Genomic DNA, 9,987 nt, shown 5'->3' with positions numbered 1-9,987 from the left:
TCTTGTTCATTGTTTGTTACTATGGTTTCTGATTAGAAACACCTCTTCCTTGTTCTGTTTATTGTCATTCCATGTGTTGTTAATGTCATTCTGCATCACACATTTTTATTGTTGGATTGCACTACACAGTGACAGAACACCAGACTTAGGAATATTTCAAAACAAAACCTTATGGCTGTTAGGGCTGTGCAATTAATTGAATTACGATTTCGATTTCGATTTTGGCTCCCAACGATCACCAAAATTGTACAATCGAGTAAAAACGATTATTTTGCCATGTTCTGTTTTGAAAGAACGCTCTAATTTTGTCTTGTGTTCTGAATGACGCGCGCACGCGCACATCCGCCCCTCCCGATGCCATAAACTCTCTCAGCTTGAATGTTTAAACTGATAAGACTTAAAAAGAAGTGAAAAAGATAAACTTTAGTTACGATGCAATGCTGCTTACGATTGTGCAACTGACAATTCCGTCATGTCCCAACTCCTAAACGCGAAAGTGTAGTTTCGACGCTTGCCTTGTCCAACGCATTTTGAGAGACAGAGAGAGAGAGAAGACGCAGCACCGCTGAACACTTTGTGAAATGTGTTTGTGAAATTGCGTCTTGGAGAAAGTTTTAAAATTATTGATTTGATTTTATAATCTGTGTGGATTAATTTAGGCTACTCATACAATCTACATGCTAAAGTGAATCAATGTTTGTGGGGGAATTTCCCGCATTATAGGCTAAGTGGTAGACCTGCAGGAATTATTAATGTATACTGTATATATATTTTTTGATCTGTATATATTTTTTTTTATACAATAAAAAAGTACAATCAATGTTCAAATTTCGATTTTTTAAGAATTGTTGAAAGGTGTCTTTGGTAACACTTCATTAATTAGCATTAGTTAACTACCTTAGTTAACATTAACTAATAATGAACAATACTTCTACAGCATTTATTAATCTTAGTTAATATTAATTTCACCATTTACTAATACGTTATTAAAATGAAAGGTTGTATTTGTTAACATTAGTTAATGCACTGTGAACTAACATGAACAAACAATGAACAGCTGTATTTTTATTAACTAACATTAAAAAATATTAATAAATACTGTAACAAATGTATTTCTCATTGTTAGTTCATGTTAGTTAATACATTAACTAATGTTAACTAATTAACATTATTGTAAAGTGTTACCGTGTCTTTTTAATAAATGCAACACGTTCCCAAAGTCATGTGAAATAATCGTGTTACATAATCGTGATTTCAATACTGACCAAAATAATCGTGATTATGATTTTTTCCATAATCGAGCAGCCCTAATGGCTGTGTTACATCTTCATCACACCTTTTAATAATCTACTGGATATATATTACTCATAGGTTTCAGTCATGTGACTGCCACAGAGACCTGCAATCCATAGAACTGCATACATGCGAGCAGATGAGCCCAGAATATGAACAAATGTAACACGCTAAATAGTTAGGCCTTTTTTAATTATAGTTTTCTATGGAAAAATGCTTAACAAGAAACTGTGCGTTGTGTTTATATTCATCTGCTTGCCTGTACATAGTATGCATCATCAATAAGGAATATAATTGTCTTTTAAAGGAGAACTCGGCAACTCTAGCGAACTCTAGTCACTTCTTCGCTGATTTTCCCTTTTGTTGTTGCATGTTTTCCCCACGAGCTCCCCCTACAGCTGTGGGGGGGGCGTATATTTCACAACACGGTCGTAAAAAACTCACTTGCGGCGGCCTCCTGCCCCTCTCTACAGCTGCTCGTGTGCGTTTGTTTTGATCGGAGCAAGCCAACTGTATCGTGTGGAGCTATGTCTACTGAGGTGGGTAATCTGGTAATACATCATACATGCGTGTGTGTTTATGTCGAATTGCCGTAAAGCAATTCGTGTTTCGCGCTCGTTCTCGTTCTCGCTTCTCACGAGACTTCCAATTTCTATCTTGCCGGGACGGTAGTCCCCAAGTTGCAAGGTTGGTTTTCCGCCTGGGAACGCTGGGGGGAGCGGGGAAAGTCACCAATATCACCAGAACAGGTTGTTTAACCATCCAAATGATTTCTAGACAGTTTTATTAAGTTAAAAAAGTTACCAAGTTCTCCTTTAATATCACTAGTAATCTAGCTCCCTTACGAGAACGGTTCTCTCGTATTGCGTTGCAAACGCTATGGGAAAACTCCTTTTCTCGAGAATATTGAAGCCTTTATTTTAAAACGCAGTGCAGCTGCACAGCGAGCACATCATAGCTGGCTAAAGCGTGCTGATTGGCTAAAGCGTGCTGATGCCTCGGCCCTGAGCAGGCAGAGGCAGCGCGCACTCAAGGCGGCTGTCGTTCCTGCGACAGTATGCCTGTTTCAGCGCTCCAATCCAGGCTCGCTCTCGCTACGTCAGAGATTGGGCCCGCCCACCTTCCGTCTCCGGCACCCTCTGAGCCCCGTAGGAAGAAGTAGCGTGAGCAGATGATCCACGAGCGCGGTGATTAAACTTCTCCTATGGTGTTCGTCAAGAGCGATCAACGCCCCTCTCTCGACGCGGCTGGACTCGTCTCTTTCGGCGGATCAGCGGAGGAATTTGATGACGCAGTTTCCATGGCGGCATCTGAGGGTGAGGATTGGTCGGGCTCCGCGGACCCCTCCCCTCCCTCTCAGTCTGAACGAGTCGACACCAGAGCGAATATTGACGCCGAGCTTCTCTGTGTCATTACTCGCGCTGTCGACGAGCTGGGCCTTGACTGGCTTCCACCAGAACAGCCCACTAGAAGCCGCCTCGACGAGTGGTTCCTGCCGGGGCGCCATCAGGCCCCTCGCCAGCATGCCGCTCCATTCTTTCCAGAGGTCCACGATGAGCTCACGAAATCCTGGCGTGTGCCCTTTTCAGCGCAAACGCGCTCTACTGCCTCTTCCACGCTCTCATCCGTTGACAGCGCTGAAGAGAAAGGTTACGTGAAGCTCCCACCACTGGAGGAAGCGGTCGCCGCCCATTTGTGTCCTCCCACTGCAGGCAGTTGGAGAGCAAAGGCCACGCACCCATCCAAGCCGTGCAGAACTTCTTCTTCTACTCACTGGCCGTGCATACACCGCCGCCGTCCAGGCCGCCTCTGCACTACACACCATGGCGATTCTTCAGGTGTTCCAAGCGAAGCTCCTCCGTGCTATGGATGAGTCGGGACCTGATCCAGACGCCTTCAGAGACCTCCGCAGCGCCACAGACCTGGCCCTGTGGGCGTCTAAGACCACCGCTCAGGCCATTGGCTGTAACATGGCCAGCTGCAGATCATGGGCCCGTCATTTGTCACGGACCCCTGCACTCAAACGCTGTTTTAACAGCGACCCACACAGAGCATGAATCAAGCAAATTTCTTCACAAAAATATCTGTAAGGTCGGGCCCCCAGGTCTGGGCGCTCCGCCTTCAGATATAATCCAGCCACTGGCTTATCGGGCTCTGGCTCTCCAAGCGGGGTTACTCGCTTCAGTTTACCCGCAGACCCCCGCGCTTTCGCGCTATAATTCGCCCCACGGTAAGTAGCACTGTATCTCATGTCCTCCGCTCTGAAGTGTCGAGTCTGCTGGCAAAAGGGGCTATTGAGAAAGTTCCCGTGTCACAAAGCAAGTCGGGCTTCTACAGCCGTTATTTTCTCGTTCCGAAGAAAGACAGTGGCCTGAGACCCATTTTAGATCTCAGACACCTGAACAAGGCCCTCATGGTACAGCCATTCAGGATGCTCACGACCAGACACATCCTGGCGCAGATTCGCCCAGGAGACTGGTTCTTCTCAGTAGATCTGAAAGATGCTTACTTTCACATACAAGTGAACCCCCGTCACAGGCCATTCTTGAGATTCGCCTTCGAGGGGCAAGCATATCAATACACAGTCCTATCATTCGGTCTGTCTCTAGCGCCTCGTACATTCACGAAGTGCATGGATGCAGCTCTCTCCCCCCTGAGACAGCGGGGAATGCGTATCCTGAACTACCTCGACGACTGGCTCATACTGACTCAGTCGGAGGCGGAGTCCCATACACACAAAGCCTGGCTCCTGGGCCATCTAGACCGCCTTGGGCTCAGGATAAACTTTTCCAAGAGTATACTGTCCCCCAGCCAACGAATCACGTTCCTGGGAACAGTTCTCGACTCCGTACAGATGAGAGCATGGCCCACGCCAGAACGAGCTCTCTCAATTCAGCGGCTCACCGCGTCATTCTAAGTGGGCTCCCACAGGCCCCTCAGAACGTTTCAAAGGGTTCTAGGTAGGGCTGGGGTAAACGATTATTAATTAAATGATTAGTCGGGCGATTATTTTATGATTAGTCGACTAATCTAACGACTAATTGGAATTAATTATCCTGTCTGTTATTCGCATATCTCTGTCGAACCGTTACTCCGATGGATTTCAAACTCAACAGCTGTCTGGGCACGAGTAAGTGCAGTGCCAAGTTTGACGTTGTTTGAATGAGAAATGCAAAAGATATGTTAAATATAAAAGAAGCACTTAGAAGTTTGTGGTTTAAAAATAAACATTCTGACATAAACACACTGTCAGCTACACTGTTTACTTCTAAATAATTTAGTATAAATGTGATAAATCCATTTTGATTAATTTGAGTAAAAAATGTGTTTTCTTTACCAAGAAAGTGGCAAGATGAAAACCACTATTTTCTGTTTCAAACTTTCAAACTTAAGGTTATAATAACATAAATAATTCAAATCCAGATTTAGATTTTCAAAGATTTATTATAAAAACAGATGATGTTTTCCCAAAAATGCAATAAATTCATGACACGTTTTTTTTTTTTTAAATGCAATTAATCCATTGAATCAATATAAAAGTTATTTTTCACATTGAAACTGTTGAAAATACACAACAAAGTAAGTTGATCCACATATGACAGCCTCTGAACTCGGTCAATACCAATCTTGTATACAGGCATGTACTGGACTAAACAGGCTACATTCAATCAGCCATCGCTAAGAAATACCTTCTGAACTTTTTTGACGGCGATCAGCTGTAAAATGTCTTGGTCCTGCTCGGTTTTCGTTGACTTTGAGCACAAGAACTGAAAGTTTTTTAAAAGATCCCCTGGGGTTAACGTGTCAGCATGACAGAAGTTTGACACTTTCGTGTGAGAACAAGCAACAGTCGGCATTTCTCTTCCTCCCGCATGCCTCATCTTCTTAATCTCCTCACGTAAATGATTAGATTTCGATGGCTTACGTTTCTTCTCTACGGCAGAATCCACCACAGGTTCATCAAGGCCGTCAAATGTATTAATTTTTTTGTTTGTTTGTTGATCAAAAAGTGCAAAGTAGATAAGGAAAACTAGGATGCCGGGTGTATTCAAAGCACCACCGTTACTGTTTACAATGCGTGGAATGGTGCGCTGTGAATGGTTGAGCGGATTTATGGCTTTCTGCAGTGAAAGGAGACTTACGTTTGTTGCGGTTTGGAAAGAAAGAGAGAAAACATGACAGAATAACACGGCGGGCGGTGTGTGTGTGTGGCGAGCTGTACCTCCGGGAATGGTGATAAATAAAGAAGCGTCGACGCAAAAAATATGACTTCGACGTAATTTTGACGTCGACGTCATCGACGCAACGCTATAGCACTAGTTCTAGGCCTCGGCATCGTCAGTACTCCAACTAGGCCTACTGCGTATTCGCCCCCTTCAGCTATGGGTAAAGCTTCAAGTTCCAGCCCATGCGTGGCGCTCGGGCCTTTTACGCATCAGGGTAAACCAGCGCTGTATCAAAGCCCTGGCCCCCTGGAAAGACACCAGCTGGTACCAGCAGGGTGTGAGCATGGGTCTGGTTTCGGAGAGAAAGGCTATCTCAACAGACGCTTCCAACCTCGGTTGGGGAGCCCTGTACGAGGGCAGGGCTGCCTCCAGCCTCTGGTCGAGCTAGGAGAAACGCCTACACATCAACTGCCTCGAACTAAGAGCAGGAATGGCCCAGCCTTCCCCTTTATGCATTCCCCCCAGTCTTGATGCTCCCTCAGATCATTGAACGGATCAGGGACACCAAGTGCGCAGTCCTCCTTGTAGCCCCCCTTTGGCTAACCCAGATTTGGTTCCCAGAGCTGATGCAGCTGTCCACGACAGCTCCGTGGCCGATCCCGCTGAGGAACGATCTCCTCGCGCAGGCAAACAGGACAATCTGGCACCCCCGTCCCGACTTGTGGGCCCTCCATGCATAGCCCCTCAACGGGTACCCCAGGACCTCCCAGAGAGAGTCCGAAATACCATAATGGAGGCTAGAGCTCCGTCCACTAGAAGCCTCTACCACCTCAAATGGTCAGTGTTCTCCAGCTGGTGTCTGGCTCGGAACCTAGACCCGCATAACTGTGAAGTACCAACGGTACTTACATTTCTCAAGAGCTTTTGGTCGCGGGTCGCTCCCCCTCCACGCTCAAAGTGTATGTTACAGCCATAGCCGCTTTTCACTCACCGGTGGCTGGCTCCTCTCTGGGGAAAAGTGACCTGATCGTTCGCTTCCTAAAAGGAGCCAGAAGGCTTAACCCGCCTCGACCACCTGCCTGCTTGGGACCTATCCACGGTCCTGCGGGGCCTCAAGGGACCTCCCTTCGAGCCGCTGTAGTCGGCTGACCTAAAGCCCCTCTCTCTTAAAACTGCTCTGCTGTTAGCACTAGCATCAGTCAAAAGAGTTGGGGACCTACAAGCGCTCTCTACGAGCGCTTCCTGTCTTGAGTTCGGGCCCAATGACTCCAAAGTCGTCCTTAAACCAAGACATGGATATGTACCAAAGGTGATCTCAACTCCGTTCAGAGCCCAGGTTATTTCCCTTTTAGCTCTTTCCCCATCGGAAGACGATAGTGACTCATACATGTTCTGCCCAGTTAGGGCTTTGAGAATTTATCTGGAGCGTTCTGCCTCATTCAGACAGTCAGAACAGCTCTTTGTCTGTTTCGGGGGCTGCACCAAAGGGTCTCCGGTCACGAAACTCAGACTATCTAGATGGATAGTAGACGCTATCTCTCTGGCCTACACTTCTACGGGCCTTCCCTGCCCCATAGTGGAGTCCCCAGAGAGGACATTTGTGCGGCGGCCGGTTGGTCTGCTCCGTCCACATTTGCAAGATTTTATAACTTAGAGGTTCCTGCCTTACAGTCCTCTCTATCTAGGACCCTGGCTCTTGTGACCCAGACCTATATATGACGAAGGCCCCACCCCCGTCGCTATTTGCAGTGCATATCACTCTCTGACCGACACTTCTGGTCTATTTATAATTTAGAGGTTCCCGCCTTACGGGCACGAATCCTCTCCATCCAGGACCCTGGCTCTTGTGACCCAGACCTTTATATGATCAGGGCTCTCCCTCTGGTGGCCCTCTGTACTTGCTATTGCAGTGCATGTCATTCTAAGGCCCGACACTTCCGGCCTATTATGATTGAGACTACTCTGTTATAAGTATATATGGACACCTCCAGAGCAGTCATTGGCTAATAGCACGGTCGTTTTAAAATGGGTTCCCATAGCGTTTGCAACGCAATTTGAGAGAACCGTTCTCGTAAGGGAACGTACTTGGTTACTTACGTAACCTCGGTTCCCTTAGAGATAAGGGAACGAGTATTGCGTTGCCAGCCGTGCTATTTCGCTCATATCAGGTGCTTCGCTTCAATCGATTTTAACCTGTCCTATGGCGAATTTTCTCTGAATTTATACCCTTCAGCCACACCCATTTTGGCGCGCTCAAAGCTAGCAAAGCAGCAAGCGCTCTGATTGGATCGTGCGTCATTGCTGATTCGCCATAGGTTCGTGCAGTTGCCGCATCACAGCCAATCATGCAGCTGCACTGCATTTTAAAATAAAGGCTTCAATATTCTCGAGAAGAGGAGTGTTCCCATAGCGTTTGCAACTCAATACTCGTTCCCTTATCTCTAAGGGAACCGAGGTTACGTAAGTAACCGAGTACGTTTCTAGTTCTAGTTTAGAGCTTTATTTATCCCCGTAGGGCAATTAGTTTGAGCTTACATGGTGCCTTACATAACTGATCACATACATTCAAATACATAAATACTTAAAAAAAAAAAAAAAAATCACCTAAATTTATTACATAGACGTATTGCTTCAGGCACAAAAGTAAATTTATAGTGATTTGTTGAACATTTAATTGCCCTTAGACGCATCCACTCAAAGTCCAAATGCACCTGCTGTTCGTAATAAGATAAAAGGCTTCATAAGGTAACACCCATAATTTTAGAGCACATATTAACAATACTCTGCAACCGATTTTTGTTCTTTGTAGACAATGATTAAAACCAACAAATAAAAGAAAAAGACAGGATACTTTCAACAAATGAATTATAAATGACTTAAGAACAACTCTCTGTACATTAAAAGAATTAAGCTTTCTCAGCACGAACAGTCTTTGGTGTGACTTTTTGATAATTGCATCAGAACTTTGGTCAAACTTTAACTTGTTATCAAAAACCGTAGATATTTATATGACTCTACTTCCTCCACGTGTGTGCCATTAACAATAGGTTGAAGTACAAACCTGGTAAAAAATAATTGGCGAGCGATGGTGGAAAGCCTTGTTTTGCCCTCCAGGTTGGTGTTCCTGTAAGGGTGTGACATCACATGAAAACTATGAATTACAAACATGGATTTTATGTCAGTTACATAAATTAGTATTTTTTATTGTGTGGCAACTGTGGCCTGTACTGTAACATGTTTAATTGAGGAGCAAGGGTGATTTGAAACATGTATTTTTTCAAACATTGTTTGCTATAGCTTTGACTAAGTTGAAAAAATGTATAATTATTATTAATAATAATAATTAAAAATTAAGATTTTGTAACCATAATTGTAACCAAAAAGCACATGATCACATTTTTAAAGAATGACTAGCTGTGTTTCAAGTGCGATGAGTTTGTAGTTTTGTTCGAATAATTTTGAAAATGTAGCACTCCACTCATATGCAAATTGCAGTCTGCAGTTCCTGAATTTGAGGTATAAAATATCTAATTTGATTTGAATATTTTTACCTCACTGATATGCAAATTGCATTCTAGGTTTCTAGATGGATGGATGGATGGATAGATAGATAGATAGATAGATAGGAAGTGACCTAAGCTGTTATAGTTGTTTTGTGTTTATATTGTATTGTGTCCTCTTTAATCGTAAATACATACAAATGTAACTTATTAAAGATAGAGGCAAAACTGGCTACAAAAAAATTTATTTGGCTATCAGACACTCTGGCCTTCATAAGTTTGAATGGGACATGAGGGTGTCCATATAAAATAAGCTATGCATAGGCCTGATTAATGCACCCGCATTCTACTTTACATAACACACGGAGTAAAAATAGGCTATAAAAAATGAATAATCATATAATTTCAGGCATCTCTTTGGTGCGTGATGGTCAATTCAGATTCGGTTTTGCTGATTTTTAAATGCACGCACCGAACATTTAAGGATTAAACAACACCAATGTTATTTTAAATGATAAATGACTTGAGACATTGAAGTGGAGCGAAATGATGCTGCGTGAATGAGACAAATATTATTTGCACGCCTACCTTGTATCCCATATTTTTTCCGATGCTATTCTTTTTGGTTAGTTCAATCCGTTTTCTCCAGTTCCCGGTCTTTGCATTTTGGTTGTTTTTTTATGGATACAGATTATGCATAGAGGAAACCTATATTTTATAATCCCTTAGTATAATAACCTAAATAACGACAAGACTTTTTCCCTTTTACCTTTCGAAGAGATGCTCTACAACATGCCATCTAAATATAGATCTTTTCGAGCTGAAGCATGTTGATAAACCGCCATGTTTATATACTGCATAATAATATGGACAGACTCTGAGCTGACTCTGCGTTGATGGTTTCATTGATGTCTCTAGCGGACGAGAGCGGTCTGTGCCCTTGTTATCGCATGCGACTGCGGCTGTGAATGCAGCGGATTCTGCGTCTTTTTCTCCTATTGCTAATTATTTATGTACTTCTGACATAA

This window comes from Scardinius erythrophthalmus (genome assembly GCF_964197995.2).
Source record: "Scardinius erythrophthalmus genome assembly, chromosome: 17".
Lineage (NCBI taxonomy): Eukaryota > Metazoa > Chordata > Actinopteri > Cypriniformes > Leuciscidae > Scardinius > Scardinius erythrophthalmus.
Note: the sequence above shows the minus strand (reverse complement) of the source record.